Source organism: Rattus norvegicus, chromosome 4 (assembly GCF_021556685.1).
Source record: "Rattus norvegicus strain SHRSP/BbbUtx chromosome 4, alternate assembly SHRSP_T2T, whole genome shotgun sequence".
Lineage (NCBI taxonomy): Eukaryota > Metazoa > Chordata > Mammalia > Rodentia > Muridae > Rattus > Rattus norvegicus.
In genome coordinates, this window is record NC_141537.1 from 9,324,383 (window position 1) to 9,337,698 (window position 13,316).

At 40.3% G+C, this 13,316-nt stretch overlaps 1 non-coding gene across 1 annotated transcript; it reads left to right on the plus strand.

The window, feature by feature from the left end:
• Positions 1 to 10,490: 10,490 nt before the first annotated feature.
• LOC120102576 (U6 spliceosomal RNA) lies at positions 10,491 to 10,594 on the plus strand. Its single transcript, XR_015687417.1, has one exon. It is a non-coding gene; the product is annotated as a U6 spliceosomal RNA (small nuclear RNA).
• The last annotated feature ends 2,722 nt before the right edge of the window (positions 10,595 to 13,316 follow it).

A 13,316-nucleotide genomic window follows, 5' to 3' on the forward strand; every position in this document is an offset into this window, starting at 1 on the left:
ACCAAAACGTGCTGGTTCAACTGGAGTTCAACATGTAAAAGATCCATGCTTATCACCCTGTACAAAACGTAAGTCTAAGTGGATCAAGGACCTCCACATCAAACCAGATACACTCAAACTAATAGAAGAAAAAGTGGGGAAGCATCTCCAACACATGGGCACTGGAGAAAATTCCTGAACAAAACACCAATAGCTTATGCTCTAAGATCAAGAATCGACAAATGGGATCTCATAAAACTGCAAAGGCAAAGGACACTGTTGTTAGGACAAAAGGACAATCAACAGATTGGGAAAAGATCTTTACCAATCCTACAACTGGTAGAGGGCTTATATCCAAAATATACAAAGAACTCAAGAAGTTAGACCATAGGGAGACAAATAACCCTATTAAAAAATGGGGTTCAGAGCTAAACAAAGAATTCACAGCTGAGGAATGCCGAATGGCTGAGAAACACCTAAAGAAATGTTCAACATCTTTAGTCATAAGGGAAATGCAAATCAAAACATCCTGAGATTTCACCTCACACCAGTGAGAATGGCTAAGATCAAAAACTCAGGTAACAGCAAATGCTGGCGAGGATGTGGAGAAAGAGGAACACTCCTCCATTGTTGGTGGGATTGCAGACTGGTACAACCATTCTGGAAATCAGTCTGGAGGTTCCTCAGAAAATTGGCAATGGGGGGAGGGTTGGGAGGGGAACACCCATAAGGAAGGGGAGGGGGGAGGGGGATGTTTGCCCGGAAACCGGGAAAGGGAATAACACTCGAAATGTATATAAGAAATACTCAAGTTAAAAAAAAAATGGATGAAGCAAAGAAGTGCAGGCTGACAGGAACCAGATGTAGATCTCTCCTGAGAGACACAGCCAAATATATAGGCGAATCCCAGCAGCAAACCACTGAACTGAGAATGGGACCCCCGTTGAAGGAATCAGAGAAAGGACTGGAAGAGTTTGAAGGGGCTCGAGACCCATATGAACAACAATGCCAACCAACCAGGGCTTCCAGGGACTAAGCCACTACCCAAAGACTATACATGGACTGACCCTGGGCTCCCACCTCATAGGTAGCAATGAATAGCCTAGTAAGAGCACCAGTGGAAGGGGAAGCCCTTGTTCCTGCCAAGACTGAACCCCCAGTGAGTGTGATTGTTGGAGGGAGGGTGGTAATTTGGGGACGGTGGGGAGGGGAACACCCATAGAGAAGGGGAGGGGGAGGGGTTAGGGGGATGTTGACCTGGAAACTGGGAAGGGGAATAACAATCGAAATGTAAATAAGAAATACTCAAGTTAATAAAGATGAAAAAAAGATGAAATCTACGAATTCTGCTTAGTTTTTAAAATTAATAGGAGGGGGTCCAAGGTATAACACAATTGGTTACATTTTTTTTATTTATTTTATTTTTATTTTTTTTCTTTCTTTTTTTTCGGAGCTGAGGCCCGAACCCAGGGCCTTGTGCTTTCTAGGCAAGCGCTCTACCACTGAGCTAAATCCCCAACCCCTTACATTGTTTTTATTAAAGGCAAGTTAAATTACACAGTACTGCACTTTAAATGATCTCAAAGCAAATGGTTAATTTGGTTACAAGGTTAATCAAACGTTTTATTTTCTATGGCTTTGCAGAATGATCATCCACCCTGGCCATGATCACAGCAGGAATGTTAACTAGCTTCATCTTGCTCAGGCCTTGTATAGGGAATCACGGCTGCTGTGAGTTCATGAGCACAAGAAGGAGTAGTAGGGGTGGAAAGAGATGAAGAAGACAGAGTGTGGGGCAGATTTTACCAAAACACTGTGCATATGAAATTATCAACCAATAAATTAAAACCAAAACAAAATCACCAGACTATTTCTAGAGCATCCTAGTCTATAAAGCAAAATCAACTATGACAATATATTTATAAAAACTATTAATATTTACTGCATTTCTCAAAAAATGGCCATAAGGAAGCAAAAGATGATTAAAAGGTTTGCAGAACTTGTTGAAGTTGCCTGGGTATACAGAGACTGCCGAATACACTTTTTTCCCCCTAGCAGAACATGAACTAATTTTCAAAAGCTCTACAGTTTGCCTGTAACATTAACCTTAACAAATTAAAATGATTGAATTCAAATAAATTTATTTTCTTGAAAGGCAGAAGGAATAAAATTAACAATTAACTTTTGGTGGTTCTTATGTAGATTTTTCTTTTCTTCTTTTCCTTCTCCTTCTCCTTTTCCTTCTCCTTCTCCTTCTCCTTCTCCTTCTCCTTCTCCTTCTCCTTCTCCCCCTCCTCCTCCTCCTCCTACTACTACCACTCTTCCTCCTCCTTCTCCTCCCTCCCTCCCTGCCCCCCTCCTCCCCCCTCCCCCCTCTCTCTTTCTCTCATCTCTCTCTCTGTTTTTTTCTAGAATGAAAGAAATGCATTCTGAGCTGTATTTAAGTTTAGCATTCTGATCTTTGACAGGTAAATGACGTGAGTCCCATACTCCCTGGAAGTAGTGGTAGCAAGCATGTAGCCGTGCCCTGTGTTGGCTCCACTGGACCAGATCCATTGTGTCTTGTCTGGTGCATTGCTGAGGTACAGGGGTCTCTAGGTTAAGCATGTTCAATGCACACTCAAGTTACAGCATTTTTGATTTACAACATATTTGACCTTTTAAAAATATCATATTATGGCAAGTGTTTCAGGATTTAATCTTAACACATCAAGGAGATTCTAAATAGTTCATCTTTAAAAGTAAGACACAAAGTCTAATATAATCATTGGTGATATATAAGAGTTCTCCATGGCACCTAAAACATTCTCAATGAACACACTATAACTTAAAACACATGGGATATGTCTAAAGTTATGCTCTGATTAAAGTATATGAGATTGGTTGCATATAATACAAAAGAAGAAAAATACAATCAAAATATTGAATAAGAAGCTATGGGGTTGGGGATGGTCCAGACCCGTTACCCTAGCATTTGGGGGGATGTGGCACAGAACTTTTACCCCAGCATCTGGAGCAGTTGTGGAGAGGGGTTGTGTAGACTCGTTACCCAGCACCTGGAGCTGGAGTGGGATATTGCTGAGGCAAGAAGATAATAGCTGAATTCAAAGGTAGCCTGGGTTGTTTCAAACAAACAAATTAAACACAAAAGAAAGGGGAAGAAGGGAAGGAGGAGAATAAGGAAAGCAAAGCAAAGGAAAAGAAATGAAAGACAGAGAAGGAGAAGGAAGAAGAAGAAGGGAAGGAATGAAGAGAATAAAAGAAAACAGAACAGAAAACCAAGCTAATTTCTATTTTTTAAACTCTATCTTCCACGTCAGGAACTGTACCGTGGTCTGCATCTCTCATCTATATTCGCCCTGCACCCCTGGGTTCACTAGCCTCAATCCCTGTGTTCAACACACACACACACACACACACACACACACACACACACCTCTGTGCTCTGTGCTCTGTGTTCTGTGCTCTGTGCTCTCTGTCCTTGCCTTGCAGTCACCTCTGCTTCTTCAGCCTTTGCCAGGAGAAGGTTCTGCCAGTTAGAAACATTTCAGACATCATGGGAGGCAGGCATGACTCTGTTCCTTTGAGTTTCCTTCTGAAAAGGCCATGCCAATGCTGCTTAGACTGGTTGTCTCAATTCCTCTTTCTGGGCAGCTCTTATACAGAGCACAGCGTGCACTTGAGCTGAAGAGAGCACCTCCAGAGGGTGAGACTAGTCCAGCTCTGTAGACACAATGTTATTGTGCATTGTGCAAATATTATCTAGTATTATTCAAATGCTGACTTCAGTGCCCCCATATCTAGTTTCAATCTTTATTCTAAGAATCTCCTGTCTCAAAGTTGAATAAACATTGCTCCCCAATTATTCCCAGTTAGTCAATAAAGCAAACTGATCAGCCAATGACAGCAGGGGAGAGATTGGTTCTGGGATTTCTCCTACATAGGGCAAGGAAAGGAGAGGAAGGAACTTGGGGATTCGTCAAGGGAAAGGGTCCAGGAGACACTAGAAGAAAATTAGGGGGGGTTTAACTGGGAGGTAGCCATATTTGTTCAGAGGATTAAAAAGGGGTAATACCGCTCAGTTGTTGTGCTCTTAAAACTTGTTAAATGAATATAATAGTCCTGTCTCAACTATTTAGGAGCCAGCTGGGCTAACAGGAAAAATAGCAACAAGCCTATAGAAAACAGAACAAACAAAAAAAAAGACCTTTCATTTGGCAATGTGAGGCATAGAATCCAAACTTACACACACACACACACACACACACACACACACACACACACACACACGATTGAGAGAGAGACAGAGACAGAGAGAGAGAGAGAGAGAGAGACAGACAGAGAGAGAGAGAGAGAGAGAGAGAGAGAGAAAGGAGGGGCACTAATAGAGATCCCAGGGCAGCCTTGCCTCCCAGAGCATGAATGTGGGGGCGCAGACTTCTGGCTACTTCTCTGATGAGCTAGGGGTCTGGCAGGAAGCTTGTTTATGCCCCCTCCTGTCCTGCAAGGACTCACTTCTGCATCTTAGCCCCGAGACCTCAGATGTCCCCATGGGTTGTGTAGAAGCCTGGTTCTCCACAGCAATGCTCAGTTCTTTCCTCAGGAAACAGCAGACTTTTGTTTTTCTCCTGTGCTTTCCCTAAGCAGCTTCACAGTTTAAAGGCACTCATTCTATCGGTCTCCTTGGAAAGGTTTAAATGTTAAGATTTCAGACATAATCAGAACTAAAGTGAACACTACAGGGAGACCAGCAGTGAAGATCATATTAGTAAGTATTAATGAACCCCCAACCAGGACAAATCCAGATTTCAGTATTTAAAAGACATCTAATAAGCATTATTAATAAATATGCTAATATTCACAAGAAAAGGTAAAATAACTAGTAAACAAATAAAATTGATCAATGTGAGTATTACTAGGTGCAATTTTACACATGACTTTTGGAGGGAAAATTTCATAAAAATGTATTATGAAGGTACTGTACAAACTCCATGACAAATTGAGCTCATAGATCTATTTCTAGGGATAAACATACTTAGTAAAACTATCAGGAACATGTAAGAACAAAGGAACTCTCATCTTGTGATTGTGCCTAATTTCATAGGTCTAAGAGAAAAGCTCTGGCTAGCTCATTAACTTGGCTAATAATATCCTATATTAGGGTTCAATGGTTTTTGCGATGATTTTTTACAGCTCTTATTGCTTTGTCTTAATAATATTTTTAATGTAATTCATAAAAGTTGACTCTGCCTTATTAACAATTTGCTCAGTACAATCAAACAGCATGAGAAAAATTTCAATAGAATTTGTAGTCTGCAGAGGAAGGGTTCCAAGTCTTATTCCAGTGGAAAGCCAACACTTCCTGGGACAGTGGCATTCCTCAGGCAGAACTCATTTCAACAAGAAAGGACCATGCAGAACCTGTCCTGGGAGCAGGAATGTCCACAGTGCCAGGAACATGCTTGGGTTTGCTGGGCTGGGTTGGGTTACCCTGTGACTGTTTCCATGGGATTATCTATCTCCTTCCTAGTAAAACCAGGGATGCATGTGCCAGAAACAACCCATCAGTGATGGCTAAAGAGGTCCAAAGAGACAAGTAGAATGGAAACAGGTAGTGTTTCCAAGAGACAATCTCCTATTCTTCTAGTGCTGGAGAACACTGTCTATCTCTGTCACTCATTACTACCCAGACTTGACTCTGTGCCTCTCTGTAGTCTCTTACTGATCACGATGGTTTGTATATGCTTGACCCAGAGAACCTCACTATTTGGAGGTGTGACCTTGTTGGAGCAAGTGTCACTGTGGGCTTTAAGACCCTCATCCTAGCTGCCTAGAACCCAATCTTCTCCTAATAGCCTTCAGATAAAAATTTAGAACTCTCATCTCCTCCTGCAGCATGCCTGCCTGGATGTTGCCATGTTCCCACTTTGATAATAATGGACTGAACCTCTGAACTTGTGAGCCAGCTCCAATTAAGTGTTGTCCTTGTAAGAGTTGCCTTGGTCATGGTGTCTGTTCACAGCAGTAAAAGAGGAATGGACATAGCCTCTCTGAGTTTTGCAGAGATCACGAATGCTCTGCACAGATTCCATGTTCAAGTCCTTCCCTGGCTTAAAGTATCTTTTCTCTACACTTGGCTCAGGCCATCCCTAGATTCCTAAGTAAGTCCATCTTAAGCCAATCAATAATCAATTAATTAAGCAACCTATTTATTAATGTATAGCACTCAAACTTACTGCCCTGTGACATCATCTCCGACATTCACAGTCTGTAATGATCTTATTACTACACATGTATTAAAGGTTAACATTGAATATGACTGTTCATGTCTTAGTTGTGTGCATGTTTGTGAATCAGTGTAAATATTTGTGTGTGGGTATATGTATATAAAGAGGGATATGTATATGTGTACAAATATATGTGGAGGCCAGATGTCAACCTTGAGTGTCATTCTTCAGGTGTCATCCATCTTGATTTAGAGACAAGCTCTCTCACTTGGCCTGGAAACTTGTGCATAAAGCCAGGTCAATTTCAACTGGCCAGTGAGCCACAGGGATCCTCCTGTCTCTGCCTCCCTAGCACAGGAATCACAAGCAAGCACCACTACATTGGCGTTCTACATGGGAGTTATGGATCAATCTCAAGTTCTCATACTTGCCAGGCAAACATATGTTATAGACTGAACAATTGCCCCAGCACTTATTGTCATATTTTAATGCAACAACCACCAAATGTGTTTGCTCACGCCTGCTGTTGTTAGAATGTGAAATATCTCCAGGGGCTCATATGATGGAAAACTTGGTCCCCAACTGGGAATGGGCTTTGAGATGGAACCTACCTAGAGATATTAGATCTGCAGAGGTGGGCCTTGCACTGCCTTAACCTGACTCAACTTCCTGTTTTCTTTCTACTTTCTGGCAGCAGGCACAATGTGATTAGCTACTTCACTTTCCTGGTGTCCAACCATCCCCACCAGAATGGACTATATTCCCTTGAACTGTGAACTAACATAAACCATTTCTTTCTCTTATAGTCACTTTCTGTTACTGTAACAAAATACATGACCAAGGCAGTTTATAAAAGAAAGGTTTTAAGGGGACTCATGATTCCAGAAGGATAAGAGTCTCTCATTGCAGAGAACATGGCAAGAAGGAGGATAGCAGCAGGAAAAGGATGCTGAGAGCTCACATATTGAACCACAAGCACAAAGCAGGAAATGCTGTGAGGTTTTAAGCTCCCAAAGTCTGCCTCTAATGACATACATCCTCCATCAAGGCCACACCTCCTAAACCTGCCCAAGCAGTGCCACCAACTAAACATTGAATGTTAAAATGCTTGAGACTGTGGGAGACATTCTCCTTCAAACCATCAGACAACAGTTACATTTGCCAAATATTTGATAATGGCAACAACAACTGTTGCAGTAACCTCTCCAACCCAAATATGCCCAAGCAAAGAAAACACAACTTGATTAATATCATACAAGCTCAAGCCTAGATTGGGCAGATCTACCACTGCACTATCCTATTCCCCAGTGGTGAAATCCCTCAGAACTTGTGGTTTCTCCATGCCATGTGCTTCAGCTTCATCTTCCTCCTTGTCCTCAGAGCCCCTCTTCTCCTCTCCTCCAACTTCCCTTCCCCTGCCAAATCACCAGCTCTCGCCTTTATTTTACAAATTAAACGGGGAGAAGGTTCTGATGAAGTCACCGGAGTCCTGAGTATGTGCCTAAGCAGCAGTCCTTGGGGCAGCGGAATTAGCATCAAAAGAGAGATAATTCCAGGGCAAACCACAACAAACAACAAAGCCAAATACACTGAACTGAAGCTCAGTGGCACAAGGAGAGGTCTTCATTGATGACTAGTTCTGATCCAACTTTGTATGGGAAAATACAAACTCTACTGCACCTGAGTTTGTCAGTGTATTGTACACTGTTGGCAATACAAGAATAGTGATGACTGAGTTACAGTGTGGACATATTAACTAGAGGGATGATAGGCACAAGCACAGAGGATGCAGATATTCGCTCTTCTCACTTTAGATGGATTTAGTGTTACTTAAAGACTGAACTGATGCTATAATGTGAATTGACTGGAATCTCTAACTTCAAAAGCATTAAATGGGGGGTTGGAAATGTGGATCAGTGTTTAAATATACTTGATGCTCAATCATGAAGACCAGAGTTCAGATCCCAGCATCCACAACAGATAGTTCATTAATAACTGCAGCTCTAAGGGACCCAAAACCCTCTTAGGATCTCAGCAAGCACCAGAATACACACATAGTCAGACACATAATAAATTAAATAAACGAACATAAAACATTGGGATGGAGAGTTAGCTTAACAGTTAAAAGCAGTTGTTGCCCTTTCAGAGGATAGGGGTTAAAATTTAAGGACCCATATTAGGTAGCTCACAGTCACATGTAACTCTGTCTCCAAGGGATTTAATGCCCATTCTCGGGCCTCTGCAGTATGCGCTCTCTCTCTCTCTCTCTCTCTCTCTCTCTCTCTCTCTCTCCTCTCTTGCACACACTCATACTGAACATACATTATATAAACAAAACTGTTATTTCTTTAAAGCAGTGTCATATCACAATTAACTGCCTGTCCATGAGGACACATGCCTGCTGGGTGTTTCCATGATGGCAGACAGGTCACCGCGCAGACTTCTGCCCAGAAACCTCGAAGGGAATCAGAAGCTCCTGGGTTATATTGTCACTGACATGTATTAAGTTTAATAACACATCACAACTCATTTCTTGGTCAACCCCTAAAATTGTCTCTTTAGTATCAGGTAAAAACAAAGGTATATAGAATTGTACATTTTATGAGTAACTCAAGATAATATTTGCACAGCTTTGAAAACATATACAAAGCCTGTCATGGAAGCCACAGCTCAGGTTGAAAAAGAAGAATTCTAATTTTCTCAGGACTCATCTCTCTTCTAATTAGGATAGAAATTCCTCAAAGATATATAATTGCATCTGTCTCACTTCTTAGCTATAATACCTGTGTGTTTTATAGAGCTCCCTGTAACAGCCAGGTACTTTTATGGTGTGCTTGGCTATGCCACTTATGTTGTGTTAACAATGCTGGAACCTTTAACCTTCTGTGCAAACTGCAGGTTGATTAGAGAATTGAAGTTCATGTGTAGCTTGAAATTTGCTCCTCCTGTGGCCTTGTACAAGCTACTTTGTGTTTGAAGAACTCAGTTTATTAATCAAAGCCATCAATATATTTTGGGGGTAGTCCATGACACAAAATGTGTTTCTAAGAACTCAGAAATACAGCTAGGAATCAATCAGTTCAAAGGTTTGGTTAGAGACAAAGTGTTGAAATAAGATGGCTTAGCTTAGGTGTCCCTGCATGGAGCATCTATTCTGACCCCATCCCAACAATACTGGAGTCTCACTCCAGTTATACCCCCTTTTCTGCAGTCTTACCGCCGGAGCGTACCTTTGTTTGTAGTTGGAGCCTTAGGAAGAGGGGTAGACATTGCTTATGTCTCCCCTGGGAAGGAATATTAGCAATACCAGTGGGTCTTTGTATGGTACCGGAAAGAAGCAAGACCTAAAATAGGACTGCTTTGAGATCATTCATCCAGTGTGGAATACCTTGCTGTGTACACAGTTCCCATTGTGAAGAAGCTCACATATTTTGAAATCCCCTAGAACACTTCAAGTAGTAACTCTAATCACAAAGGAATCATTGATGAAAATGAAAGAATTAGACCCTGGTGAGGGAAGATTGTTCCTGAACTGTGTTCACAGATGTGGATGCATCTCCTGCTACAACCATAAGTGAGAAGAGGTCAATAATCTTCAGATCCCTCTGTTCTTTCTCAAAGCACCAACTGGTCCCTTGTATGGGTTTGTCATCATGGCACAAGGGCTTGACAGAAGACTCAAGAGGCAGAAACCTAGATCTTCTTAGTTGGTTCTAATCTAATGAGTTTCTTTTGAATTTTCTATATTTTTGTCTTCTGAGCTTGGGGGTCACTTACAGTTTCAAGATATCTGAATACATAATAAAATTCCTAGGGCATCACACTCTCACGTTACTAGCCCACAGTCATTACATTATGCTCTGTGGACACTCTGCAAAGCTTCCCTGTGTTCTGGAACTTTGAGCTGCCTTGATGCCATTAACATGGCACTCCTTGAAATGAACAATCTGAGATTAAGTTTGCAAGGGTTAGTTATGCCTGGTATTGGCTCTCTTAGTCTTCCCTTCATGTGCAAATTCTTCTTAGACGTTAGTAGATTAATATCAAAAGCTAATTCACAGAGCCAAAGGAAGCCTGACCTTGTGAGGAGGAAGCTGAAAAACAACTACAGATAAGCAGAGTCGGTGGTCCAGAAAGTGACTTCCTTCCTTACCCCACCTTCGCCCCTACAAGTTCAGGTCACCACATAAGGACATAAAGGGTTTTTGTTGTGTAAAAGAAAGAGGTCCTTTCAAAATATACATGCCATGGGATACAATAGGAGACAGTAAAAACTCATTTTCTGTGCTCACTTTGGCAGCACATATACTAAAATTGGAAGAATAGAGAGATTAGCATGGCCCCTTCATAAGGATGACATTCAAATTTGTGAAGTGTTCCATATTTTTAAAAAGAGAGAAACTACCTCAGAGCAAAAGGCTAGAAAAGAAATTCCAAGCAATGGTCCTAAGAAATAAGCTGGAGTAGCCATTCTAATATTGAATAAAGTCAACTTTCAACAAAAAGTTATCAAAAAAGATGAGGAAGGACACTTCATATTCATCAAAGGAAAAATCTACAAAGGTGAACTCTCAATTCTGAACATCTATGCTCCAAATGCAAGGGCACCCACATTCATAAAAGAAACTATATTAAAGCACAAAGCATACACTGCACTATGCATAATAATACTGGGAGACTTCAATACCTCACTTTCATGAATGGACAGATCATGGAAACAGAAACTAAGCAGAGACACTGTGAAACTAATACAAGTTATGAACCAAATGGACTTAATAGGTATCTATAGAACATTTCATACTAAAACAAAAGAATATACCTTTCTTTCATAACCTCATGGTACCTTCTCCAAAATTGACCATATAATCAGTCACACAATGGGCCTCAATAGATATAGGAAGATTGAAATAATCCCATGCATCCTATCAGATCACCATGGACTAAGACTGGTCTTCAATAACAACAACAACAACAACAAAAAAAAAAAAAAAAACCAGAAAGCCCACATACCCATGGAAGCTGAACAATGCTCTACTCAATGAAAACCTGGTCAAGAAAGAAATAAAGAAATTAAAGACTTCTTAGAATTTAATGAAAATGAAGGCACAACATACCCAAACTTATGGGACACAATGAAAGCTGTGCTAAGAGGAAAACGTATAGCTCTGCACAACTCCAAAAAGAAACTGGGGAGAGCATACACTAAAAGCTTGACAGCACACCTGAAAGCTCTAGAACAAAAAGAAGCAAAGACACCCAGAGGAGTAGATGGCAGGAACTAATCAAACTCAGGGCTGAAATCAACCAAGTAGAAACAAAATGAACTATACAAAGAATCAACAAAACCAATAACTGGTTCTTTGAGAAAAATCAAGAGGATAGATAAACCCTTAGCTGCACTAACCAGAGGGCATAGAGACAGTATTCAAATTAACCAAATCAGAAATGAAAAGGGAGGCATAAAAAAAAACAGAAACTGAGGAAATTCAAAAAATTATCAGATCCCACTACAAAATCTTATACTTAACAAAATTGGAAAATCTGAAGGAAATGGAAAATTGTCTAGATAGATACCAGGTACCAAAGATAAATCAGGATCAGATAAACCATCTAAACAGTTCCATAACCCCTAAAGAAATAGAAGCAGTCATTAAAAGTCTCCCAACCAAATAAAGCTCAGGACCAGATGGGTTTAGTGCAGAATTCTACCAGACCTTCAAAGAAGACCTAATACCAATACTCTTCAAAGTATTCCACAAAAATAACAGAAGGAATACTGCCCAATTGTTCTTTGAAACCTCAATTTTGATTATACCTACACCACACAAAGAAAGGGAAGTTCAGATGAATTTCCCTCATGATTATCAATGCAAAAATACTCAGTATAACTCTCACAAACAAATCGAAGAGCACAGCATTCACCATGATCAAGTAAGCTTCATCCCAGGGATGCAGGAATGGTTCAATATACAGAAATCCATCAATGTAATCCACTATATAAACAAACTCAAAGAAAAAAATACATGATCATTTCATTAGATGCTGAGAAAGCATTTGACAAAATTCAACACTCCTCCATGATAAAAGTCTTGGAAAGATTGGGGATTCAAGGCCTAAACATAATAAAAGCAAGTATACAGCAAACCAGTGGCCAACATTAAACTAAATGGCAAGAAACTTGAAGCAATGCCACTAAAATCAGGGACGAGACAAGGCTGACCACTCTCTCGTTACCTATTCAATATAGTACTTGAAGTTCTAGTAAAGTAATTAGACAAGAAAAACAGGTCAAAGAGATACAAATTAGAAAGGAAGAATTCAAAATATCACTATTTGCAGATGTTATGATTATATATTTAAGTGACCCCAAAACTTCCACCGGACAACTCCTAAACCTGATAAACAGCATCATTAAAGTGGCTGGAAATAAAATTAATTCAAACAAATCAGGTGCCTTCCTCTACTCAAAGAATAAACAGACTGAGATAGAAATTATGAAATGACACCCTTCAAAATAGTCACAGATAATATAAAATACACTGGTGTGACTCTAACCAAACAAGTAAAAGATCTGTATGACAAGAATTTCAAGTCTCTGAAGAAAGAAATTGAAGAAGATTTCACAAAATGGAAAGATCTCCCATGTTCATGGATTGACAGGATTAATGTAGTAAAAATGTTCATGTTGCCTCAATCTACAGATTCAATGCAATCCCCACCAAAATTCCAACTAAATTCCTCAAGGAGTTAGAAAGAGCAATTTGCAAATTCATTTGGAATAACAAAAAACTCAGGATCACGAAAACTATTATCAATACTAAAAGAACTTCTGGGGAAATCACCATCCCTGACCTCAAGCTGTATTACAGAACAATCTGCATGGTATTGGTACAAAGACAGGCAGGTAGATCAATGGAATACAACTGAAGACACAGAAATGAACCTACATACCTATGGTCACTTGATCTTTAACAAAGGAGCTAAAACCATCCAATGGAAAAAAGATAGCATTTTCAACAAATGGTGCTGGTTCAACTGGAGGTCAGCATGTAGAAGAATGCAAGTCGACCAATCCTTATCTTCTTGTACAAAGCTCAAATCCAAGTGGAT